Raw genomic sequence first — 27,658 nt, 5'->3', positions numbered from 1 at the left:
TCAATTCATCCCCCCCCAACTTTCCCCCCTTAGTGTCCATACATTTGTTCTCTATGTCTGTATCTCTATTTCTGCCTTGCAAACTGGTTCATCTGTACCATTTTTCTAGATTCCACATATATGCGTTAATATACAATGTTTGTTTTTCTCTTTCTGACTTACTTCACTCTGTATGACAGTCTCTAGATCCATCCACATCTCTACAAATGACCCAATCTGACTCCTTTTTATGGCTAAGTAATACTCCATTGTATTATTATTATATGTACCACATCTTCTTTATCCATTCGTCTGTCGATGAAAAAGCCCAGATTTTTGATTCTTCAATTTTCTCCTTTTTTTTTGTTTGTTTACTTACAATTCCATTGATTTCTGCTCTGCTCTTTATTACTCCCTTCCTTCTGATTGCTGTGTGTTTTGATTTACTCTTCTTTTTTTTCCATCTGTTTAAGGTAGAATCTTAGATAACTGATTTAAGATTTTCTTCTTCTGCAGTATAAACACTTATTAGTATAATTTCCTTCTAAGCCCTCCTTTAGCTGCATTTCACAGATTTTGATACATTGTATTTTTATTCAGTTTAAAATATTTTCTAATTTCCTTTGTGACTTTCACTTAGACACAGTTATTTAGAAATGTATTGCTTGGTTTCCAAATATGTGGGAAGTTTTCAGATATCTCTGTGTTGTTGATTTCTAGTTTGTTTCCATGTGATCGGAGAACACACTTTGTATGATTTCAGTTCTTTTAAATTCCTTGAGCCTGGGTTTATTGTTGTGGATATGGTCTATCTTGGTGAATGTTCTATGTGCACTTGAAAATAATTTACATTCTGTTGTTTTGGGGGTGGACCATTCAAGAAATATCAATTAGGTTATGTTGGTTAATAACGTTATTGAGGTCTTCCATATCCTTGCCTATTTTCTGTCTACTTGTTCTGTTGTTTACTGAGAAAGGATTGTTGAATCTTCAACTTTAATTATGAATTTGTCTATTTTCATTTCTCTCAGATTTTGCTTCATGTATTTTGAAGCTCTGTTGTGAGACGCATACAAATTTAGGATTGTTATTTCTTTGTGATGAATTGACTCTTTTATCATTATATAATGTCTTTTTTTTTTTTTTGCAATGTCCTTTTTATCCTTTGAAATGTTTACTTCCGATATCAGTACAGCCTCTCCAGTTTTCTTTTATTTTTTTTATTTCCTATTTTATTTATTTATTTATTTATTTTTACTTTAGGTACTTTTTTATTGAAGTATAGTTGATTTAAAATATTATATTAGTTTCAGGTGTACAGCACAGTGATTCAGTATTTTTACAGATTATACTCTATTATAGCTTATTACAAGATAATGGCTATAATTCCCTGTGCTATACAATATATCCTCATTGCTTATCTATTTTATACATTGTAGTTTGTATCTCTTAATCCCATGCCCCTAATTCGTCCCTCCCCCCTTCCCTCTCCCCTTTGGTAAACATCAGTTTGTTTTCTATATCTGTGAGTCTGTTTCTGTTTTGATATAAACATTCATTTGTATTATTATTATTTTTTAACATCTTTATTGGAGTATAATTGCTTTACAATGATGTGTTAGTTTCTGCTTTATAACAAAGTAAATCAGTTATACATATACATATGTCCCCATATCTCTTCCCTCTTGCGTCTCCCTCCCTCCCACCCTCCCTATCCCACTCCTCTAGGTGGTCACAAAGCACCGAGCTGATCTCCCTGTGCTATGCAGCTGCTTGCCACTAGCTATCTATTTCACGTTTGGTAGTGTATGTATGTCCATGCCACTCTCACTTTGTCCCAAGTTACCATTCCCCCTCCCCATATCCTCAAGTCCATTCTCTAGTAGGTCTGCATCTTTATTCCCGTCTTGCCCTAGGTTCTTCATGACCATTTTTTTTTTTAGATTCCATATATATGTGTTAGCATACAGTATTTGTTTTTCTCTTTCTGACTTACTTCACTCTGTATGACAGACTCTAGGTCCATCCAACTCACGACAAATAACTCAATTTCGTTTCTTTTTATGGCTGAGTAATATTCCATTGTATATATGTGCCACATCTTCTTTATCCATTCATCTGTCGATGGACACTTAGGTTGCTTCCATCTCATGGCTATTGTAAATAGAGCTGAAATGAACATTTTGGTACATGACTCTTTTTGAATTATGGTTTTCTCAGAATATTTGCCCAGCAGTGGGATTGCTGGGTCGTATGGTAGTTCTATTTTTAGTTTTTTAAGGAACCTCCATACTGCTCTCCATAGTGGCTGTATCAATTTACATTCCCACCAACAGTGCAAGAGGGTTCCCTTTTCTCCACATCCTCTTCAGCATTTATTGTTTCTAGATTTTTTGATGATGGCCATTCTGACCGATGTGAGATTACATCTCAGTGTAGTTTTGATTTGCATTTCTGTAATGATTAATGATGTTGAGCATTCTTTCATGTGTTTGTTGGCAGTCTGTATATCTTCTTTGGAGAAATGTCTATTTAGGTCTTCTGCCCATTTTTGGATTGGGTTGTTTGTTTTTTTGAAATTGAGCTGCATGAGCTGCTTGTGTATTTTGGAGATTAATCCTTTGTCATTTGCTTGGTTTGCAAATATTTTCTCCCATTCTGAGGGTTGTCTTTTCGTCTTCTTTATGTTTTCCTTTGCTGTGCAAATCTTTTAAGTTTAATTACGTCCCATTTGTTTATTTTTGTTTTTATTTCCATTTCTCTAGGAGGTGGGTCAAAAAGGATCTTGCTGTGACTTATGTAATAGAGTGTTCTGCCTATGTTTTCCTCTAAGAGTTTGATAGTGTCTGGCCTTACATTTAGGTCTTTAATCCATTTTGAGTTTATTTTTGTGTACAGTGTTAGGGAGTGTTCTAATTTCATTCTTTTACATGTAGCTGTCCAGTTTCCCCAGCACCACTCACTGAAGAGGCTGTCTTTTCTCCACTGTATATTCTTGCCTCCTTTATCAAAGATAAGATGACCATATGTGTGTGGCTTTATCTCTGGGCTTTCTACCCTGTTCCATTGAGATTTATTTCTGTTTTTGTGCCAGTACCATACTGTCTTGATTACTGTAGCTTTGTAGTATAGTCTGAAGTTAGGGAGTCTGATTCCTCCAGCTCCGTTTTTCTTTCTCAAGATTGCTTTGGCCATTCGGGGTCTTTTTTGTTTCCATACAAATTGTGAAATTTTTTGTTCTAGTTCTGTGAAAAGTGCCAGTGGTAGTTTGATAGGGATTGCATTGAATCTGTAGATTGCTTTGGGTAGTATAGTCATTTTCACAATGTTGATTCTTCCAATCCAAGAACATGGTATATCTCTCCATCTATTTGTATCATCTTTAATTTCTTTCATCAGTGTCTTATAATTTTCTGCATACAGGTCTTTAGTCTCCTTAGGTAGGATTATTCCTAGATATTTTATTCTTTTTCTTGCAATGGTAAATGGGAGTGTTTTCTTAATTTCACTTTCAGATTTTTCATCCTTAGTGTATAGGAATGCAAGAGATTTCTGTGCATTAATTTTTATCCTGCTACTTTACCAAATTCCTTGATTAGCTCTAATAGTTTTCTGGCAGCATCTTTAGGATTCTCTATGTATAGTATCCTGTCATCTGCAAACAGTGACAGCTTTACTTCTTCTTTTCTGATTTGGATTCCTTTTATTTCTTTTCTTCTCTGATTGCTGTCACTAAAACTTCCAAAACTATGTTGAATAATAGTGGTGAGAGTGGGCAACCTTGTCTTGTTCCTGATCTTAGTGGAAATGGTTCCATTTTTTCACCATTGAGAACGATGTTGGCTGTGGGTTTGTCATATATGGCCTTTATTATGTTGAGGTAAGTTCCCTCTATGCCTACTTTCTGGAGAGTTTTTATCATAAATGGGTGTTGAATTTTGTCGAAAGCTTTCTCTGCATCTATCGAGATGATCATATGGTTTATCTCCTTCAGTTTGTTAATATGGTGTATCACATTGATTGATTTGCGTATATTGAAGAATCCTTGCATTCCTGGGATAAACCCCACTTGATCATGGTGTATGATCCTTTCAATGTGCTGCTGGATTCTCTTTGCTAGTATTTTGTTGAGGAATTTTGCATCTATGTTCATCAGTGATATTGGCGTGTAGTTTTCTTTCTTTGTGACGACTTTGTCTGGTTTTGGTATCAGGGTGATGGTGGCCTCATAGAATGAGTTTGAGAGTGTTCCTCCCTCTGCTATATTTTGGAAGAGTTTGAGAAGGATAGGTGTTACCTCTTCTCTAAATGTTTGATAGAATTCGCCTGTGAAGCCATCTGGTCCTTGGCTTTTGTTTGTTGGAAGAGTTTTAATCACAGTTTCGATTTCAGTGCTTGTGATTTGTCTGTTCATATTTTCTATTTCTTCCTGGTTCAGTCTGAGAAGGTTGTGCACTTGTAAGAATTTGTCCATTTCTTCCAGGTTGTCCATTTTATTGTCATAGAGTTGCTTGTAGTAATCTCTCATGATCCTTTGTATTTCTGCAGTGTCAGTTGTTACTTCTCCTTTTTCATTTCTAATTCTGTTGATTTGAGTCTTCTCCGTTTTTTTCTTGATGAGCCTGGCTAATGGTTTATCAATTTTGTTTATTTTCTCAAAGAACCAGCTTTTAGTTTTATTGATCTTTGCTCTCATTTCCTTCATTTCTTTTTCATTTATTTCTGATCTGATCTTTATAATTTCTTTCCTTCTGCTAACTTTGGGGTTTTTTTGTTTTCTTTTTCTGATTGCTTTAGGTGTAAGGTTAGGTTGTTTATTTGAGATGTTTCTTGTTTCTTAAGGTAGTATTGTATTGCTATAAACTTCCCTCTTAGAACTGCTTTTGCTGCATCCCATAGGTTTTGGGTGGTCGTGTTTTCATTGTCATTTGTTTCTATGTATTTTTTGATTTCCTCTTTGATTTTTTCAGTGATCTCTTGGTTATTAAGTAGTGTATTGTTTAGCCTCCATGTGTTTCTATTTTTTACAGATTTTTTTCCTGTAATTGATATCTAGTCTCATAGCGTTGTGGTCAGAAAAGATACTTGATACGATTTCAGTTTTCTTAAATTTACCAAGGCTTGATTTGTGACCCAAGATATGATCTATCCTGGAGAATGTTCCATGAGCACTTGAGAAGAATGTATATTCTGTTGTTTTTGGTTGGAATGTCCTATAAATATCAATTAAGTCCATCTTGTTTAATGTATCATTTAAAGCTTGTGTTTCCTTATTGATTTTCATTTTGGATGATCTGCCATTGGTGAAAGTGGGGTGTTAAAGTCCCCTACTATAATTGTGTTACTGTCGATTTCCCCTTTTATGGCTGTCAGCATTTGCCTTATGTATTGAGGTGCTCCTATGTTGGGTGCATAAATATTTACAATTGTTATATCTTCTTTTGGATTGATCCCTTGATCATTATGTAGTGTCCTTCTTTGTCTCTTGTAATAGTCTTTATTTTCAAGTTTATTTTGTCTGATATGAGAATTGCTACTCCAGCTTTCTTTTGCTTTCCATTTGCATGGAATATCTTTTTCCATCCCCTCACTTTCAGTCTGTATGTGTCCCTAGGTCTGACGTGGTTCTCTTGTAGACAGCATATATACGGGTTTTGTTTTTGTATCCATTCAGCCAGTCTATGTCTTTTGGTTGGAGCCTTTAATCCATTTACATTTAAGGTAATTATTGCTATGTATGTTCCTATGACCATTTTCTTAATTGTTTTGGGTTTGTTATTGTAGGTCTTTTCCTTCTTTTGTGTTTCCTGCCTAGAGAATTTCCTTTAGCATTTGTTTGAAAGCTGGTTTGGTGGTGCTGGATTCTCTTAGCTTTTGCTTGTCTGTAAAGGTTTTAATTTCTCTGTCAAATCTGAATGAGATCCTTGCTGGGCAGAGTAATGTTGGTTGTAGGCTTTTCCCTTTCATCACTTTAAATATGCCCTGCCACTCCCTTCTGGCTTGCAGAGTTTCTGCTGAAAGATCAGTTGTTAACTTTTTGGGGTTCCCTTGTGTGTTATTTGTTGTTTTTCCCTTGCTGCTTTTAACATTTTTTCTTTGTATTTAATTTTTGATAGTTTGATTAATATGTGTCTTGGCGTATTTCTTCTTGGATTTATCCTGTATGGGACTCTCTGTGCTTCCTGGACTTGATTAACTATTTCCTTTCCCATATTAAGGAAGTTTTCAACTATAATCTCTTCAAATCTTTTCTCAATCCCTTTCTTTTCTTCTTCTTCTTCTGGGACCCCTATAATTCGAATGTTGATGCATTTAACGTTGTCCCAGAGGTCTCTGAGACTGTCCTCAATTCTTTTTTCTTTGTTCTGCTCTGCAGTAGTTATTTCCACTATTTTATCTTCCGGGTCACTTTTCCGTTCTTCTGCCTCAGTTATTCTGCTATTGATTCCTTCTACCAAATTTTAAATTTCATTTATTGTGTTGTTCATCACTGTTTGTTTGCTGTTTAGCTCTTGTAGGTCCTTGTTAAACGTTTCTTGTATTTTCAATATTCTATTTCCAAGATTTTCGATCATCTTTACTATCATTTTTCTGAATTCTTTTTCAGGTAGACTGCCTATTTCCTGTTCATTTGTTAGGTCTGGTAGGTTTTTGCCTTGCTTCTTCATCTGGTGTGTGTTTCTCCGTCTTCTCATTTTGCTTAACTTACTGTGTTTGGGGTGTCCTTTTCACAGGCTTCAGGTTCGTAGTTCCCATTGTTTTTGGTGCCTGTCCCCAGTGGCTAAGGTTGGTTCAGTGGGTTGTGTAGGCTTTCTGGTGTAGGGGACTGGTGCCTGTGTTCTGGCGTATGAGGCTGGATCTTGTCTTTCTGGTGGGCAGGACCACGTCCAGTGGTGTGTGTTGGGGTGTCTGTGGCCTTATTATGATTTTAGGCAGCCTCTCTGCCAATGGATGGGGTTGTGTTCCTGTCTTGCTATTTGTTTGGCATGGGGTGTCCAACACTGTAGCTTGCTGGTCGTTGAGTGAAGCTGGGTCTTGGCATTGAGATGGAGATCTCTGGGAGATTTTCGCCATTTGATATTATGTGGAGCTGGGAGGTGTCTTGTGGACCAATGTCCTGAACTTGACTCTCCCATCTCAGGGGCACAGCCCTGATGCCTGGCTGGAGCACCAAGAGCCTTTCATCCACATGGCTCAGAATAAAAGGGAGAAAAGAAAGAAAGAAAGAAGAAGATAAAATAAAATAAAGTAAAATAAAGTTATTAAAATAAAAAATAATCAAGAAAAAATGTTTAAAAAGTAAAAAAATGAAAAAACAAAACAAAAAACCCCCCAAAACGGGCAGACAGAACCCTAGGACAAATGGTAAAAGCAAAACGATACAGAGAAAATCACACACGGAGCATACACATATACACTCAAAAAAAGAGAAAAAGGGAAAAAAAAATATATCTTTGCTCCCAAAATCCACCTCCTCAATTTGGGATGATTCGTTGTCTATTCAGGTATTCCACAGATGCAGGTACATCAAGTTGTTTGTGGAGCTTTAATCCGCTGCTCCTGAGGCTGGTGGGAGAGATTTCCCTTTCTCTTCTTTGTTCACACAGCTCCCGGAGTTCAGCTTTGGATTTGGACCCGCCTCTGCGTGTAGGTCGCCTGAGGGCATCTGTTCCCGCCCGGACAGGAGGGGGTTAAAGGAGCAGCTGATTCGGGGGCTCTGGCTCACTCAGGCCTGGGGGAGGGAGGGGTATGGATGCGGGGCGAGTCTGCGGCGGCAGAGGCCGGCGTGACGTTGCACCAGCCTGAGGCGCACCATGTGTTCTCCTGGGGAGGTTGTCCCTGGATCACGGGACCCTGGCAGTGGCGGGCTGCACAGACTCCCGGGAGGGGAGGTGTGGATAGTGACCTGTGCTTGCACACAGGCTTCTTGGTGGCGGCAGCAGCAGCCTTAGCGTCTCATGCCCGTCTCTGGGGTCCGTGCTGATAGCCGCGGCTCGCGCCCGTCTCTGGAGCTCCTTTAAGCGGCGCTCTGAATCCCCTCTCCTTGCGCACCAGGAAACAAAGGCAAGAAAAAGTCTCTTGCCTCTTCGGCAGCTCCAGACCTTTTCCTGGTCTCCCTCCCGGCTAGCTGTGGCACACTAGCCCCCTTCAGGCTCTGTTCACGCAGCCAGCCTTAGTCCTCTCCCTGGGATCCGACCGAAGCCCGAGCCTCAGCTCCCAGCCCCCGCCTGCCCCGGCAGGTGAGCAGAGAAGCCTCTCGGGCTGGTGAGTGCTGGTCGGCTCCGATCCTCTCTGCAGGAATCTCTCCGCTTTGCCCTCCGCACCCCTGTGGCTGCGCTCTCCTCCGTGGCTCCGAAGCTTCCCCCCTCCGCCCCCTGCAGTCTCTGCCTGCAAAGGGGCTTCCTAGTGTGTGGAAACCTTTCCTCCTTCACGGCTCCCTCCCACTGGTGCAGGTCCCGTCCCTATTCTTTTGTCTCTGTTTTCTCTTTTTTCTTTTGCCCTACCCAGGTAGGTGGGGAGTTTCTTGCCTTTTGGAAGGTCTGCGGTCTTCTTCCAGCATTCAGCAGGTGTTCTGTAGGAGTTGTTCCACATGTAGATGTATTTCTGATGTATTTGTGGGGAGTAGGGTGATCTCCACGTCTTACTCTTCCTCCATCTTGAAGCTCCTCCTCCAGTTTTCTTTTAATTAGTGACTACATAATATGTCTTTCTATCCTTTTATCTTTAATCTATATCTGTATACTTAAAAATGGATTTCTCATAGACAGCATATATTTGGGTCTTAATTTTTTATCCAGTATGATCATTTCTCTATTTTTATTGGTGTGTTTCCACCATATACAATTAATATAATCTTTGATATGAGTAGATTTAAATCCATCTTCGTGTTAGTTGCGTTTGACTGAATGCTGGACAATAATGTGTAGAACAGTAGAGACTGAGGGTATTTATGACTGGCAATGGGCATGCCTCTCCTTCTGATGACCGTTCATGTATGTAAGGAGTTGAGCTGGATTTGGGTTTTGTTGTGCTCTGATTACCTTCAGGGTACCATCAGCTTCAAATTTTTTTCGTGTTACTTTGTACTTATGGTGGGTGCTATGATGCTAGATGGTTTTTCCCCAATATTTCTGCCTCATTTTCAGATCTTCTCTGTTTACCTCCACGTTGGGAGGGGCTCCTCCTTCATCCTCAGAAATCACACACCATCATTTCTGCAACATCCTATGGTTACACCAATCACCTCTGCCCAGTGTGGTGTTGAGGAGAGCAGAGGAACATGCATAGCAGTGGGCAAGAATAATTAGAACCCTCTGGGAGGCTGCCTACCGGAAAGACTTTTGTTTAAGATTGATGCCGAGGAAAATTTTGAGCCCTTTAATTTCCATTTTTTAAATAAATTTATTTATTTTATTTTATTTTATTTTTGGCTGCTTTGGGTCTTCGTTGCTGCACACGGGCTTTTCTCTGGTTGTGGTGAGTGGGGGCTACTCTTCGTTTTGGTGTGCAGGCTTCTGATTGTGGTGGCTTCTTTTGTTGGGAGCATGGGCTCTAGGTGCGCGGGCTTCAGTAGTTGTGGCACACGGCCTCAGTAGTTGTGGCTCACAGGCTCTAGTGCACAGGCCCAGTAGTTGTGGCACACGGGCTTAGTTGTTCCGCGTGGGCTTAGTTGTTCTGCGCGGGCTTAGTTGTTCTGCGGCATGTAGGATCTTCCTGGACCAGGGCTCGAACCCGTGTCTCCTGCATTGGCAGGTGGATTCTTAACCACTGCGCCACCAGGGAAGCCCCTAATTCCCATTTTAATACTAGTTAATACTTCATTATTTCCCAAAACTAAGACTTTGATCAAGATGTAAATGGTCTTTTGAATAGCAGGATTTGAAAAATCATCAGAACAGCTTTAGACTTCTTAGCGGTATCATTGCTTTAATCTCTCCTTGTCTGCCAAGCTTTTTAGATGATGGGTGGAAAAGGGGCTCAAAGTATTGGAGCCTTTCTCTCCTTCTGGCTCGTATGCTTTTGGTTTGTAATAGCTATTTCCACAGCACCTCCCAAGTTATCTCTGGGGTTCATACTTCTCAGTAGAGAGTATTACAGTCTGCGGTTGCCATGCTCTTTCTCAGTACTGAATCTCTGTGTTAAGGGAGAAAAGTGGATTTACTGTCCGTGAAACTCTAGGGTCACTTCCCAGTCCCACACTATCCTTTACACCATCTTCTTTTTCTTGGAGCTGGGTTAGCTTTACTCATCTTTCTACGTTAAACTTGTCATTTCTCACTGTATTTCCCGAAGTTTCTCATTCCCTAAGCTTTGCTTTCTACTTCTTTCGTTTGCCTTAATATGAGAAACCTACGTCTCCTTTTCCCCCCAGTATATGATGATTAGAGAGAAATATACTGGGTTGGCCAAAAAATGTGCTCGGGTTTTTCCACAAAGCCGAACGAACTTTTTGGCCAACCCAATATATTGCAGATACCAACAATCCAAGGGAAGTAACAAAGGTACCAGTTATCTTAGAAAGTCCTGAACCATAATCCCTAATCTTTTTCTTGTAACTCCTAGAGGAGACTGTCAGTTGGCTTTGGAGTTCAATCAGAAATAATTTTGAATTCCATAGTGAGCTGCTAGGTGGATTCAAAGGTCTGGGTGTTCTCTGATGAGAATTAACCTGGGAGGTTTGGCTTGCCTGCTCTAATTCTCCCAGATCAGTCCCTCTGGTATCTCTGGGTGAAGATGGCACTTCAATTTTGCCCTGCTGTGCAGTTGTTTGTTTCTTTTACCTTTATGGGCAGGTTTTTTCTCTTTTTCTTTTTGGCCTAGGAATCTAGGCCCTTCCAGGGAAAAGCCAAAATCAGGACATACACATTCTTACTGCAAATATATTTTGATAACAGTTTTCCAAAAATCCATTTATTCATTCATTCGTGTATTCACACATTCATTCATCCATTATTTAATAAACATGTATTATGTGTCAAGCACCATCCTATATGCAAGAGGGGCTGGGCATGAGTGGTTCAAAAAGAGGAGGAGGTATGGTACCCACTCTAGAGGAGATTAAACATTGTCTTAGAGATTTTGCTCTCTCTATTTTCTCTCTCACATGTGCGTACACCTAACTAAACTATTATATAGAACAGCTTAACCTGGACTGTTCTTTAATAAAATAAAAGCTAGTCTGTGATTTACTAGAAGAAATCTCAAACTGAGTTGTTACAGTGTGATATAGATTTCCTGGAGGTGGTGAAAATCTGATCTGGGCTTTGCAGATAATAAAAACATGGGAAACAGAGTTTATACTTTAGATCCTCAAGCTGACAAAATGGAAACATTTTCAGACTTCTGAAGCAAAGATTTGGAAGTGAAATGGACCCTGGAGACAGGCTAGTTTAGCCCTCCTGTTTTATAGAGAACGGAGCTGAACCCAGGAGAGATTACGTGGTAGGGTCTGGATTACAACTCAGCTCCACCAGGTATTCAGTCCATTGTGCTTTTGCCAATGCCCCCTCTTTGCTACTGCTCTTTAAAAGAGTCAAGAGAGATTAAATCAACATAACAAAAACTTACTACGGGGCTTCCCTGGTGGCGCAGTGGTTGAGAGTCTGCCTGCCAATGCAGGGGACACGGGTTCGAGCCCTGGTCTGGGAGGATCCCACATGCCGCGGAGCGGCTGGGCCCGTGAGCCACAACTGCTGAGCCTGCACGTCTGGAGCCTGTGCTCCGCAACAAGAGAGGCCACGATAGTGAGAGGCCCCCGCACCACGATGAAGAGTGGCCCCTGCTTGCCGCAACTAGAGAGAGCTCTCGCACAGAAACGAAGACCCAACACAGCCAAAAATAAAATAAATAAATAAATAATTTAAAAACAAATCCTTTAAAAAAAAAAAAACTTACTACGCGCCAGGTGTTAGGTGAGATATAAAAGGGAATAAGACCTACTCCTCACCTTTGTGAAATTTGTCGTCTGATGGTGAAGACAGACCTACAGGCGCCTAATTATGTAATAGGCAGAAAGAAGTAAGGAGCAGAGAGAAGGGAGAGATGAACTCTCCCTTCTGTAGCAGGCTCCAGAAACACTTTCTGAGATTAGATCACATTCGAGTTGAAACTAAAGAGTCTCCAAAATGCGGCTGCATTTTGCTTAGTTTCTTCCAGAAAAATGATGTGGCGAGAGCTTTGCAGTTCCCCAGCAGCTTGGCTGTCTCGGCTGAAGACTCTCAAATGGTCCTCGTGGGCACATGCCAAGTAATGAGCTCAGAGAACATAGCCAAGTTGTTAAAACAGTTGTTTCACACTGTTGTCTGCGTAATTATTAGAGGCTCTTCTTTACTCTTTCTGTCATGGCCAGGTCTTGTGTATCAAACAAGTGTGTTGAGTTTCTCTAAGAGCTATGAAGCGTGATGGGAGGAAGCCACAACAGACAATAGTACATTCTGGACATCAAGAACTAAAACTTCCTTCCTCCCTCCCTTCCTCCCTTCCACCCCCTCCTCCTTCTTCCTTCCTTCCTTCCTCCTTCCTCTTTCTCTCCCTCTTTCTTTCTCTCCCTCCCTCCCTCTCCCCCTCCCCAAAGTGTGTCATATTTCACAGTAAGGATATATAAGAAATAATGAACACTTCTTCTATCAATAGACATTGAAGTGGTACACGCGATTTGTCTATAAGCTTTACTTTTTTTAACTTGATATTTTGGTCAGTTATTAAGTGTGAGTAAAATCACTGTGATTGATCTCTGTAGTCAACTTCATTCAATTCAGTTTCCTTTCTGGTTTTTTAATTGATATTTTTTTGCTGTTATTAATTGATCACAGTACAGAAGTTGGGGGTCTGATCCTGGGAGGGACAGATCTTATGAAGTCATAGACTTTACTCCCCTGACTTTAATTAGTTTATATTTAAACTATTTCTAGTGCTTTCCATCTGTGATGAGCTCATACTACTTGTCTGGGTTTCCAAAGAACTACAAGCCACCTCCTTCACTGTTAGTAAATGTAAACAATATCATATTTAGGTAATATGCTAAATATTTTGACTTTTCTTTACACGTGTATTTAAACACAGCTTTTGTTACAGATTTTGCCCACTGCTCCCATGTGCTGGCAGTTGTGTGAAGCATATGGGATGAAAATAATAGTAATAAATAGGGAATGAACATGTGGTTCCCACAATCCGAGTGACCAAAGGGACCACAATGAAAATGTGGAGGAACTTCTGCTGACCTTCCCCTTCCCACACCCATGCTTTTCTCCTGCTGCTTTCAGTGGCCTGAATGGTCACTTGAGGAAGCAGTTGCCCTAGACTCCAAGTTTCTGCAGATTACTGTGGGGTAGGGAAAGGATACTAAGTGACAGGAAAACCATCTCTCTCAGCTCTGTCCAATAGGAATACTAAATGAACCACATATAATTTTAAAAAAATTAATAGCCTCATTAGAAACTTTAATGATAAGAAATAGGTGACCTTAATTTTAATCTATTTTTACCCAATATATCCAAAAACATTATCATGGGAACATATATATAATATACATAAAATTATTAATGAGATATTTTATTTTCCTGTTTTGTGCCAAGTTTGAAATTTGACATGTATTTTACATGTCTTGTGCATTTCAATTCAGATGAGCCACTTTTCGATTGCTGTTGCTGAGAGCATGAGGTGGGTGGGAATTTGCTGGGGCTTGAGTGAGGGTCCGAATGTTGGGGTGAAGAACCAGGAGGGAGGGCAATAGATGGTGATGTGTCCTGTTCTTTGCTTCCACTTTTCCATAGTTATTCAGCCAAACTGAGCATGGCTGTTCCTGGCTACTTACCAAATTTCCAGTTTTGAATTCTGACCCATCTGCCTTGGGCAAAGTCAGACATTAGAATTTGATCCATATGGATCAAATCACTTACAATGGTGTGACCTCAGTGAAGTTATTTAACCTTTGTCCTGCACTGATTTCCTTGCCTGTAAAACAGAGCTAATAATAAATACTACTTCTTTTGGCGAGTTGAGGGTTAGATACAATATATGGAAAGTGTGTAGCACAGGGCCTGGTACATAACAGGTGTTCACTTAATAAGAATTGTTGTTATATTTGGTATAAGAAAGTCCTGTCACAAATAGGCTTTTATGCTACTAGTGTTGGGTAGGGAGGTGGCAGATTGGGCTTTCAGTGAACTATCCTCAATCAGGTTTAAATAAAGTCTATGTGAAGAGAGACTTATATCTAGGAAGAAGTTCCCAATCTTATCAGACAAAGCCTCCTTTTTATAGTATTTAAAACACTACCTTTTACTGAAAAAAAATTCATAGGTAATATAGCTTAACCACACTTAAATTATTTTTAAAAATCAATATAATGTTCTAATGTAATATACAGGGAAAATCCAAGGAAAGACATTCACAATAAAATGTGTATTTTAATATGCGAACGCATAGGCACCACTGCTCTGGAAAGCATAGTGAAGTTGTCAGATGATGTCCTCATATGTAGAATCACTGGCAGTGGGACAGCTCTCAGGTGACATTGAGAGAGTTGACTCAAATACCAGAAGTGGCACAGTTACTGGTAACATGATTTTATGAAATAAGCAAGAGCTCTTGGTAGAATTTCCAACAAATCAAAGGAACACTTTTCCTTATTTTACTTTGTAATTGTATCCCTGCATAATTCAGTTTATATTAAAACTGTGCAAAAAATACTTTATATTTAAATGTAAAATGGTCTTAGACTCTAGAATCGGAAACTTACAGATTTTTCACTTGTACTAATTGTTCTGTGGGACATTCAAGAGTAGTGTAGGGCATGGAACAATTTTTTATTGGGCAAGAGTGTTCTTCACATTGCAGGTCATAGAGCATCTTGCCCTTCCCCACCCCCATCTTCACCACTAAATGCCAGTAGTGCTTACTTTTGTCATAATCATAACAGACAATTGGCTTTAGAATATGTGGTACATATACACAATGGAGTACTACTCAGCCATAAAAAAGAATGAAATAATACCATTTGTAGCAACATGGGTGGACCTAGAGAATATTATACTTAGTAAAGTAAGTCATACAGAGAAAGACAAATATTATATGATATCACTTATATATGGAATCTAAAAAAACAATACAGAGATGAATCTATATACAAAACAGAAACAGACTCACAGGCATGGAAAACAAACTTATGGTTACCAAAGAGGCAAGGGGTGGGGGAGGGATAAATTAGGAGTATGGGATTAACAGACACAAACTGCTTTACATAAAATCGACAAGCAACAAGGATTTACTGTATAACCCAGGGAACTATATTCAATATCTTGTAATAACCTATAATGGAAAATAATCTGAAAAATATATGTATAATGGGATCACTTTGCTGTACACCTGAAAATGACACAATATTGTAAATCAACTATACTTCAGTAAACAAAACAAAACAAAAACAAAAACACCCCTGCAAGTTTGCGAAGTGTCCATTAGGAGGTGGTACAACCTCAGTTGAGAACCACTGCTCTGTGAGGATATTGCACCGTCTCCTATTTTCAGGAAGGTCTCTGTGGTCTCGGGCCATATGCCTAAGGAGGGCAGCACTTGTCCATTGGTTAGAACTGTGCCAGACACTGTGGGCACCCAATTGCTTACACTAAATGGGAAAACATCCCTTTTCCTGAGTATCTTTTTTTTTTTTTTTAACAATTTTCATGCACTTTATTTTAGTTTTTTAATTAATTAATTAATTAATTTTTGGCTGTGTTGGGTCTTCGTTTCTGTGCGAGGGCTTTCTCTAGTTGCGGCAAGCGGGGGCCACTCTTCATTGCGGTGCGTGGGCCTCTCACTATCGTGGCCTCTCTTGTTGTGGAGCACAGGCTCCAGACGCGCAGGCTCAGTAGTTGTGGCTCATGGGCCCAGTTGCTCCGCGGCATGTGGGATCCTCCCAGACCAGGGCTCGAACCCATGTCCCCTGCATTGGCAGGCAGATTCTCAACCACTGCGCCACCAGGGAAGCCCCTTCCTGAGTATCTTAAGAGAAGTGGAAAGTCTCTGCTCAAGTCAAACCCCAGTATTATTTCAAACAGAGCTTTTGTGGAGTCCAAGTCACTGTCATGTGGTGCCCGGGGAGACTGAACTTGTCCTTCAGACTCATGCAGACTTTCCCCTCCCCTGTGGAAGGGGGTGGACGTGGGCAGTGGGGAGGCTGTCATCAGTGCTGGACAGAGCTAGAGAGGCAAATTGTTCAAGGAGCAGATCTGATACCGACCAGGGTTCTTGGCCTTCCCCAGTCAATAGAAATTGATAGAAGGTCAGCCAAGAAATTCAGGCAAGGCTTTATTGGGGCTCCTGCCTCCACAGGAGGGAGCAAAAACAAGTAACAGCTTCCCTTGCTTGCTCCCCGAGGAGGGGCGAGCTGGTTCCTTAAATGGGATGAGGTTAAGAGTGTGTCCAGGGGTCGGGCCGGAGGGGGGTCTTAGGTGGTTTGCCCACCCCTTTGGTGGCGGTGTGTGCAGGGGGCATGTGCCCTGTTTTTGCTCCTGGCTCTTCAGAAGTGGCAGTTAAGTGTTTTTGGTCTTTTGTCCAGAATTTGCCCCAACTGTGCATGCATGCAGTTATTTTTAGTCCCTTATAGTTTCTTTGTATTTTGTTGCTTGAGGAGATGTGTGTCCAGGTGCAAGCACTGCAGCAAAGGATCCCAGGTCCCAGCCTGTCTCAGATCCACCCACTGGAGGAGCATCTTATAAACTGTGCCAATAGGAAAAGATGGAAAAACTCTGCCTGTTACAAAAGGAGCACAAAATCAGTTCCGAAATTTCCTATGAGAACTACGCTCAGGTTGATGAATGAGAGCGAGGGGATAAAAAGGCAGATTTGTCTAGTCAGGTTGTTGTGATTTGGCTGTGATGTCTAAAAGGGATGTCGCCTTACACTCCTGAGGGGATGGTGAGGGTTCCAGCTCAGGCTCAGAGAAACCAGCAAGTCGAGAAGTTAGCTATTTGGGTTACAATCTCTGACCTAATCCTCTCAACTTACCCAGCACTCGGGTCCACTGAGGAGGGTGAATGTAGGTCAGGTGGAGGCAAGTTCATAGCGTGGCTGCTGAGTTTGTCAGATGAGGAGGAGCTAATAAATACAACTGGCCGGTCAGCCACATTAGGCAAATCCCACTGCTGTGCTTCAGAATTAATTAGAGGAGTAGAAAAGTTATTAGCCACTATAGTAACCAAGGGAGACCATGCTTAGAATGCACGTCCTGAAGAATCGTGTAAAGGAAGATCAAAGAAAACACAGTAGAATTGAGGTTGAACCTTAGGTTAGAGGCCAATGTATACCTAACTTGCCTGGTAAAGTTCTGTAGAGACTGTGTGTACGAAGGAGTAAATACACTGAGTAGCTTTTTAAATTTTTTTTTTTTAATTTTAATTTTTTCTTGTGAAGGAGAGTTGATTCACAGTGTTGTGTTAGTTTCAGGTGTACAGCAAAGTGATTCAGTTATACATATATATATGTATATACATATATATATTCTTTTTCAGATTCTTTTCTATCATAGGTCATTACAAGATATTGACTATAGTTCCGTGTGCTATACAGTAGGTCCTTGTTTATTTATTTCATATATAGTAGTGTGCATGTGTTAATCTCAGCCTCCTAATTTATCCCACCCCCAGCCTTTCCACTTTGGTATCCATAAGTTTGTTTCCTATGTCTGTGAGTCTGTTTCTGTTTTGTAAATAAGTTCATTTGTGTAACCTTTTTTTAGATTCCACATATGTGACATCCTACAGTATTTGTCTTTCTCTGCACCGACTAGCTTTAAGAGAGGTTGCAGGCAACAAATGGTCAGTGGACAGAAGGAATACCAAAGGGAATATTTCAGTACCTGTGTTCTCATCCATAAGTACTGCTGATTCCCTTCAGTATTGTGAAAAATAATTGTGAGAAAACTTAATTTTTTAACGTTAATTTTTTAATTGAAGTATAGATTTACATTGTTGTGTTAGTTTCAGGAATACAGCAAAGTGATTCAGATATATATATATATATATATATACACACACACACACACACACACACACGCACACACACATATGTATATTCTTTTTCAGATTCTTTCCCATCATACGTTATTACAAGATATTAAGTATAGTTCCCTGTGCTATACAGTAGGACCTTTGTGTTTATTTTATATGTAGTATAGTAGTTGGTATCTGCTAATTCCAAACTCCTAATTTATCCCTCTCCCCCTTTCCCCTTTGGTAACCATAAGAAAAAAACCATTATTTTCAAAATGCCTATTCATTGTACAGTTTTCTTACATGAAAATTTTATTTGGCATTTAAAATAATTTTCTCCACTATTTTTAGATCGGCATGGCTTAGTTAGTTCGGGTTTTTAAGCAGGGATGCGCCTCAGAAACTTCTGGGGAGATTTTTAAAATACAGATTCTTGGCATCAACCCCAGACCCCTGAATCAGAAACTTGAAGGAGTGAGGCCTGGAAATCTGTGTTTTTAAAGGCTCTAAAAACTCCTTGGTGGTTCTAATGTGACCTTGGCTTTGGAAAGCATGATCTGTGATGATGTCCCTGCTAGAGTCTAGCATAGGATTGTTTCACACGGACGACTGTTGGCTTTTTCAGCTCTTGCCCTCTTGAGCACACTTTCAAGCAAGTAAAATTTGAAAAGCCAGGGTAATTTCTTTGGAAAAATAGAAAAGAGATCATGACACTCTTCTGCCTAAAATTTTCTGGTGACCTCTCATGGCACTTAGAAAACAAATCCAAGTCTCAAGTGTTCTGGCCTGGGGCTACTTCTCCTACATCTTCACTACTCTCTTGTTCCTCACTCAGTTGGCTTTTTTTTTTTTCTACTCGTTGGCCATGCCAGTTATGTTCTTCCTGCTCTTTCTCTTCTTTCTACCCAGATACCAGTTTCCTGAGATCTTTGCATGGTTGGATCCTTGTTTGAATCTCAGCTCAAATGTCGGTTCCTCAGAAAGACCTTATGTAACAACTTCAGTTGAACTGAACAAGTTCAGTTCAGGGATGAATTGGGAGATTGGGATTGTCATATATATACTAATATATATAAAATAGATAACTAATAAGAACCTGCTGTATAAAAATATATAAATAAAATTAAATTGAAAAAAAGACCTTATGTAACAAGTTCTTACTCTATCACTCACTAGCATATCATTTCATTTGCTGTTTCTTCATTGTACTTATTACTATTTGAAATTATTTTATTTATTTGTATATTATATAGCTCCTCCCCATTAGAATGTTAAATGTTACATTGCTTCTGAGTCTAAGGCTCCATTAACAGTACACTGTGGATGCTGAGTATGTATTTCAAAGTTAGATGAAAGAAAGCAGCTCATAAAGTATCCCATGAACAAGAACAGCAAGTTTTAACCTTGAAAGAATAGCCACTTAACAGTCTTGCCACCCAACAGTCTAACATCCAAAGGTTCGCCTTGGAAAACTTCATCCTGTACTTTGTATTAGAGACATTAATGTTTTAGTAGGTTGGAGAAGGCATAATTAAATAAAGTGGATCTAATAGCATCTTGTCTTTTTAGGGAATAATGGCAAAGTTAAGACTTGGAGATTAGTTTCCTCTTAAAAATTCTCATGCTGGAGAATGAGCTCTTGAATACAATTTGAATTTCATTATGAGCAGAATAGAACAAGAAGAGCTTGATAATATAGGAAACTGTGCGTACAGTTCTCTGAATGTGTCACAGAAAACAATGAAATGGAAAGAATAAGTAAAACAAGAGACTTTGAAGTTTCCGTAGTTTGGTCACAGATTCTGAGTTAGAAGAATAATGTGACAAAAGTAAATTAAACCTTTGACCAGTTTCATGAACCAGTGCTCCAAGTTCTCAGAAGCCCCTTAGGGAACTTAGGGAACCAGTTTTGGGTTAAAATACGTAAGTTAAAATAGAGTCCTCATTACTTATTCTTTTATACTATAGAACCTGCACCTCACTACTACCTTGAAATTAACATCCAAAATGATAGAATCAGTTCGCTACACTCAGCATTTCTCCCACTACCTACGTGCTCATTTAAAAATTACAGTGTTGTTATTGGGATTGACATATATACACTAATATGTATAAAATGGATAACTGATAAGAACCTGTTGTATAAAAAAACAAATAAAATAAAATTCAAAAATACAATGTTGTTAATGTTGATAATAAAGAAATGTCATTTTTCAAGCTTTAAGGGCTTAAAGAGAATTCTCCAGGCTAGTAAGTCTTTAAACCACAGGGAAATAAGACACTAGAACATGTCCCCCAAGAAAAATTCATCAGGTAAACCTCAGTTATACATACAAAACAACTTAGAGCTTTCCAAACTAATCATACTGAAGTTAAAATCAAAATTTTAAGTTTTTATAACAAGACCTTATAAGTTCTTATAACAAGAATTTTTAAGTTCTTATTATTTAGTTGAAACTAAATAGTAGTATGTAAAATACAAACAAAATTTTAGTTTATGTCACTGATTAAGTTGAGTTAAAATTTTTGAAAGGAAAGAAGTATTAATTTGCTGGATTATCCCTCCAAGCTTTTGACTGTTTTCTCATTTACCATCTGATGTCTTGATTTTTAAGGCCAGCATTTGACATGAGGATAAACAGGCCATACAGTAGAGCTATTCTAGTATGGACTAATCATCATCTAGTGGCAAAAACTTCAGAGAGTATTTTAGTTTCAATTTTTTAATTTCAGTTTTTTATTCCACAATATTTAGTGACCTTTTGTGTGTGTGTGTGTGTGTGTGTGTGTGTGTGTGTGTGTATGCAGAGAGAGGGAACCAGTTTTGGGTTAAAATACATAAGTTAAAATAGAGTCCTCGGGCTTCCCTGGTGGCGCAGTGGTTGAGAATCTGCCTGCCAATGCAGGGCACACGGGTTCGAGCCCTGGTCCGGGAAGATCCCACATGCCACGGAGCAACTAAGCCCGTGCACCACAACTACTGAGCCTGCACTGTAGAGCCCGTGAGCCACAACTACTGAAGCCTGCGTGCCTAGAGCCCATGCTCTGCAACAAGAGAAGCCACCGTGATGAGAACCTGTGCACCGCAACGGAGAGTAGCCTCCACTCACGGCAACTATAGAAAGCCCACGTGCAGCAACAAAGACCAAATGCAGCAAAAAAAAAAAAAAAAAAAGAGTCCTCATTACTTATTCTTTTACACTCTGGAACCTGCACCTCACTACTAGCTTGAAATTAACGTCCAAAATGATAGAATCAGCTCTCTACACTCAGCATTTCCCCCACTACCTACGTGCTCATTTTGAATTAAAAGCTTCACGTCTTTTGGGTATCTAACTCTAGAAAGGCTCTTCTATATATAATGTTATGTGGCATATACGAGAGGTCCACAGCATTATTAGGTAGTATTAGAGAAAGACTTCAATGGCAAAGCCTCTCACCATTCCGTACCTAACCCGCAGCACTATCATCTGCCTTGTAAAATGATTCCTTTAATTCTCACTAACTAAGCTACCATTAGCAATATCAAAAGAGAGAAATGCATAGCTTAGACATCATGGGGGTGGGGAGAGTCTGTCTTAAAGAAGCCTGAACCAAGAGTCAGATTTCTTCAAAAATTTGTATTTCATCATAAAAATTAATGTGACTTTTGAATCATATTCCATAATATCTTCATGTTTTTAAAAAAATAATAAAATTGTATTTTAAGTGACCATGAGACACAGTTGACATTTTAAAAATACATACCATATTTCTGTATCCTTAAGCTTTCTTAAGAGATGGACATTGACACGTGGATAGCTATGTGATTGGCAAAAACATTGACATTTGTTGGTGGGCAAGGGCCAGGACAAGACATGAGCCACGAAGGAAGCCCTCAGTGGGGATGCTCTGGTTTCTCTCCCAGACTACCTGTACAACCTACCCATTGGAGAAGCTGGGCTCCCATCATCTGTTTATACACCTTGGAAGTGAAACAGGAAATTAAATGTGTTGACTCTGTGGGAATGGGGAATATGCCTTTATCCATGTGAATTCATGATATTTTTCATCATTCCATGCCAATAAAATCTTAGATTTCACCCTAAGTCTTACCTACCGGGTAAAACTGGAGGGGGAACAAGAGTATGTTGCAGGGAAGGTGCTGGATTTCCTATAGTTTCATGGGCTCCTCCAGCACCTGGTTTTCCGAGAAGAGGGTGGCCTTGGGGTAGAATACTATCCAACACATTGGAATCCTTCAGAGTGGGGTTCAAATTTTCCACCAGGCAAATCTGAGGAAAATTCGCTTTTCCACCCCTGCGGAACATGGGAAGGATAATTTCCCCCCTGGCCCTTTTTGAAATTTGCATTTGGATGTACATTTTCTTGTTATAAAAATCAAAGAAATTTAAAATAGCCTCTTGTCTGTGGATTTTATAGCTTATTATTACAATGTGGAAGAAATAGATGATTTGTTATCTTGGAAACAATATTTAGAAACAATAATTAAGATGTTAACTCTAATGAAGACAATTGCATTTGACGGATATTTCCGGAGACTTAAGAAAATGGTACCGCTTAAAATTTATGGAGCCAAGTACCTTACATTCATTGTCTCATTTGATGTGATTCGTTGCAACAACCTCAAGAATTGGCATTTTTATTGTCTCTGTTTTATGTATGTGGAAATGGAGTCTGAAGAGGACACATGAGGAGACATTTAATCTTTTTTTTTTTTTTTAAGATTGATTGATTGATTGATTGCTATGTTGGGTCTTCGTTTCTGTGCGAGGGCTTTTTCTAGTTGCGGCAAGCGGGGGCCACTCTTCATCATGGTGCGCGGGCCTCTCACTATCGTGGCCTCTCTTGTTGCAGAGCACAGGCTCCAGACGCGCAGGCTCAGTAGTTGTGGCTCACGGGCCTAGTTGCTCCATGGCATGTGGGATCTTCCCAGACCAGGGCTCGAACCCGTGTCCCCTGCATTGGCAGGCAGATTCTTAACCACTGTGCCACCAGAGAAGTCCCATTTAATCTTTAGCAAGGATATAATGGGGACTATCTATCTACTGGCTTACATCTAAGGACCGTTATTCTATCCTGTCATTTAATTACTTGAGAGCTTGGAGTTACGAGCATGAACTCTGGTGCCACCTGACTCCTTATTTGAATGCCAGCTCTAACACTTATTAACTCTGTGAACTTGGGCAATTTACTTAACTTGCATGTTTCTCAGTTTCCTCATCTGAAAATGGGAATAAAAATAGTGCTTGCTTTGAGAAGTTTTTACTAAGGGATGTCGTGCTCAACTAATTCATCCAGTGATACTATTTCATAGGCCACCCCCACCTGGAGATGACAAAGTAGTACATGAGGCTCTTTGCATTCATGACCATTATATTCGTGGTTTGGCCTGGTTGTCAGCACCTCTGATGGTCTGTAACATGTAATCACGTGTAATATTACCGGGGTGTAAGTCTTAGTTACAGGTATAGGGAGGCTAGCGTGTGGGAGTGCTGAGCTACCCACCTCTCAACTCAGCTTTATTGTTCCTTCTTATCGCTCCACTGGCAATACTTCATGCAAAGTGATAAAACAGGAACAACAGAATTTGGGGGGCTGTGTGTGTATGCGTGAAAAATGGCTCTGAAACATATTGGTGATTGAAATGAAGAGAACATGCTGAAGTCTCAAGAACTGAATGGATCTTAGCTAGAAAATATAAGCAATGGGTAAGTTAAATCATGGCATGTCAGATTCAATGCCAGTCAACACCTTTTTGAGTGAGTCCACCATACTATCTTCGGGGAATCAAGACCAGACAACTCACGAAACTGTTTCAGTGGATGCTAAAAGCACATTTATTTTAATCTCTTCATGAATGAATTTTGTAAAAGTCAGGGTCTGAACAGGAAGAAGATGGCACATTTAGATAAGTTAATGGAGGGGAGATGAAGAAAAACTATTTGCAAAAGTGAAGATGGGTTTAAAGGAAACGGACAAGCAATGATTCTGGACCCCAAAGCAAGCAAAAGTGAGGAGCTGTTAGACCTGCAGGTCTAAAGCTTTAGACCTCCTCAAAGGTGGAGGACCTTAGCTTTAGACCTCCTCAAAGGTGAGGAGATTTAGACCTGCAGGTCTAAAGTGCCAAGGGATGGGAGTGGGTACCTGAACCTGGAGAGGGTAGCGGTTTCTTAAAGGGTGGCGGCCTTTGGAGGAGAGGCGCAGCCAACCTGTGGCAGCTTGGAAGAGATGGAGCCAGGGTAATACCTATCCTTATTCTCCTCCTACCAACCGATCTGCTGGAGCCTGTCATTGGTTGAGCCTTCATTGAAGCCAAAGAGTGAGGAAAACTCTTGATGGACTCAATAAAGGTCCACCTCCTGGGATACAGAGCAGGGTGGAATTTGGGGAGTAGATCTGGGGGGACTAATGGAAAATATTCAACACAGTCCTGCATGTATCAGGTCGTAGATGAGTTGAGGTTTCTTAAAATATTTGGCTTACTTGTTCAATCAACAAATATTCACATAGTATGTTCTTGGTGTTATTCTAGTAACCAGGGATATAGTAGTGAATAAAAGAGACAAAAATTCCTACCCCCATGGAGCTTACATTCTAGTTGTATTTCTATCTAATTGCATTTTATGGAAGTAAATTATATGCCCTAAAATTATTTGTGGATTTGCACATTCACAAAGGTTTCTGAATGGATACTTCTTGCATACTTACAGGTTATTGCTCAGGCCCTTTGTTGATTTCTACCAAATTGTTTTAATAGTCTTATTATTTTCTTTTTTTATAAACTAGTCTTCTTTCCCTTAAGATGAGTTTATTTCTAGGAGTGTCCTAAATCATTCATGTAATAAATATCTCTTGCAGATTAGTCTTATCTTTTCTCCTATAGTAGATGATAAGATAAAATTAGAATAAAATTTATTATAATATAATAGTGTATATTATATTATATACAGTGGATAAATGCTCCCATATTTCCAGTAGAAAGTTCTGGGAGACATTCTGTGCTTCTGAGAGAGCCCACTGGAATCAAGCCCTATTGCCTGTCTCACTCTGTACTCCCTCACTTCTGCTTCCTGGGATCACCTGTCATAAATATCTGCACCCAAGTCCTTGTCTCAGGCTCTGCTTTTGGGGGAACCCAGATGAATACAGACTTGTGCTGCCTGCAGCCTTCCTCAACTGAGCTGACAACTCCACCCTTTCCTCCATTTAGATGACAAAACCGGGAGTCATTCTCACATCATCTCACACGCAAAATCTAATCTCTCAGTAAATCTTGTTTCCTCTACCTTCAAAATATTTTAAAAACCTGCCACGTCTAACCACCTCCACTGCTGACCATCAGGCTCAGTTATGCCACAGCCTGGAACGTGTCTCCCTGTTTCTCCTCTTGTTCACCGTGGTCCATTTTCAACAGAGCAATCAGGATGGCATTTTATAAACATAAGTCAGATTAAAACCTTTCCATGGCTCCTCATTTCTGTCTGCCCTACCCCTTATCCCTCTGAACTGCTTTCTGTATTAACTATATTTTTAAAAATGTCTGTGTTCTTGATGCTGTAGCTTCTGGGGCCTTGATGATCAGGAAAAGACTGCCATTTCCAGGTCTACCCAATTCTTAGAGATCATATATGAGCACGTCTTTCTTATACAAACTAGCCAACCCAGAATCCACACTCCAGCCATCTACCTTACTGGGCTATCACACTCCGGGCTACTTCCCATCTGTCCTAATCACCCCAAGACCAGGTACCAGACAAATCAGGACAGCCCTGCACCCCAAATCCCTCTGAAATTATTCCAACTAGCCAATTCTAGGCCTGCTTACCCTGCCTTGCCTGTTCCTTTTCTCAAAAACCACAGTCAAGGCTCTTGCCTATGCTTTCATCCCACTCCTTCTGCCTCCTGACTGACACTGGGGCTTCCCCTGTGTGGTATGGGGTGCCCCCTCCTCTTGGGAACTGGGAGTAACAACTCTCTTGTTAATGGCAGCCGTCTGCTGGTCTGCTGGCCTCACCGTACTTGAATGAGAACAAAACCTATGTTGTAAAACACTCTCCTCCTCCCTTGCTTCTTTTCCAGCCATACTGGTCTCCATACTGTTCCTCAAATACATTATCACACTCCTGTTATGGGGTCTTTGCTTTAGGGTTCTGTCTGCCTGAAAAGTTGTGCCAGATTTTTCCTTTGTTAAATTTGTAATCTCCTTCCGGTGTTTGCTCACAACTCACCTTTTCAATGAGGCCTAAATTTACTGACACTACGTAGTCTGCTCTCTTCTGCCCATTCCAGAACTCCTAATCCTTTCCCGCCTCCTCCTTTTTCTTTTTTCTTCTGTATCACTTGGTATATGATAGAATTTCCTTTCTCTTCTTATAGAAATTATTTTTATCTGTTTCCCTCCTTCTGGAAGGTAAGTTCCCTAAAGGTAGGAATCTTTGAATATATTCCTAGATGTAACCCAAGCATTGAGGTCAGTTCCTGGCAAGCAGTAGATATTACATAGAAAATTGTTGGATGAATGAAGGGACAAATTAATGAAGTCATTGTATGAGGCCAGTATTGACTTCTTTGGATCCCAGCAAAACTTCCTACTTCATGAAGAAAGTGGTTGAGGTGTATTAAATTTAGAGTTGAGTTGTGGTTTTTTTAAAAAAAATTGTATCTTTTTTTTCTTTTTAAAGAATATGATCAGCAATTCTTCTTTACAGTTTATTTTTAAAATATATTTATTTATTTATTTTTGGCTGCGTTGGGTCTTTGTTGCTGCACGTGGGCTTTCTCTAGTGTGGCGAGCAGGGGCTACTCTTTGCTGCGGTGTGCGGGCTTCTCATTGTGGTGGTTTCTCATTGTGGAGCACGGGCTCTAGGTGTGTGGGCTTCAGTAGCTGTGGCATGTGGGCTCAGTAGTTGTGGCTCACGGGTTCTAGAGCACTGGCTCAGTAGTTGTGGTGCACGGGCTTAGTTGCTCCGCGGCATGTGGGATCTTCCTGGATAAGGGATCAAATCCATGTCCCCCACATTGGCAGGCAGATTCTTAACCACTGCACCACCAGGGAAGTCCCTATATCTGGTTTTAAATCAGATATATGGAGGTATCATTTACATACATTCCCAATAAAATTTACCCCTTTAAAGTGTAAAGTTTGGTGAAAATTGACACATCTACAGAGTCATGTAACCACCAGTACAATCATTCTACATTGTCGGTTCTTTCCGTCTACACTTAGATCTTGGAATTGATTTCTCTCCTTTTAGCTTTGGCTTTTCAGAATATTAAATGAATAGAATTATATACAGTATAAGGTATATTATATCATGCTTCTTTCATTTGGCATAATTACTTTGAGAATCATCCATATCGTTGCATTTATTAATAGTTTTTTCCTTTTGTCGCTGTATTCCATTTTAAAGAGACACATTCCATTTTAAGGAAGGCCAACAATGTATCTATTCATCAGTTGATAAGTTTTTTCCAGAGTTTGGCAATTATGAATAAAGCTTATGTGAATATTTGCATATAGGTCTTTGTGTAGACATATGCTTTATTTCTCTTGGTGCAATGACTGGAAGAAGAATTTCTGGATGTTAAGATAAATACATGTTTAGCTTGATGGGAAACTGCCAAACTTTTTCAAAGTGGCTGTATCTTTGTCCTTGTGTATTCCCACCACTTGCTCATCATCTTCA

The 27,658-nt window shown here is 39.9% G+C and overlaps 2 long non-coding RNA genes across 2 annotated transcripts in view; one reads left to right on the top strand and one right to left on the bottom strand.

Moving 5' to 3' along the window:
* LOC309610605 overlaps positions 1-27,658 on the bottom strand; it is a 716,737-nt gene that overhangs the window by 347,572 nt on the left and 341,507 nt on the right. The gene's annotated exons all lie outside the window — the stretch shown is intronic.
* LOC309610466 lies at positions 8,331-26,647 on the top strand. The gene is made up of 2 exons (XR_014233965.1): positions 8,331-23,992; positions 24,086-26,647. It is a non-coding gene; the product is annotated as an uncharacterized lncRNA (long non-coding RNA).

The sequence above is a fragment of the Balaenoptera borealis genome, assembly GCF_965194805.1.
Source record: "Balaenoptera borealis genome assembly, chromosome: 14".
Taxonomy (NCBI): domain Eukaryota; kingdom Metazoa; phylum Chordata; class Mammalia; order Artiodactyla; family Balaenopteridae; genus Balaenoptera; species Balaenoptera borealis.
Note: the sequence above shows the minus strand (reverse complement) of the source record. Positions and strands in the feature narration are given on the sequence as shown.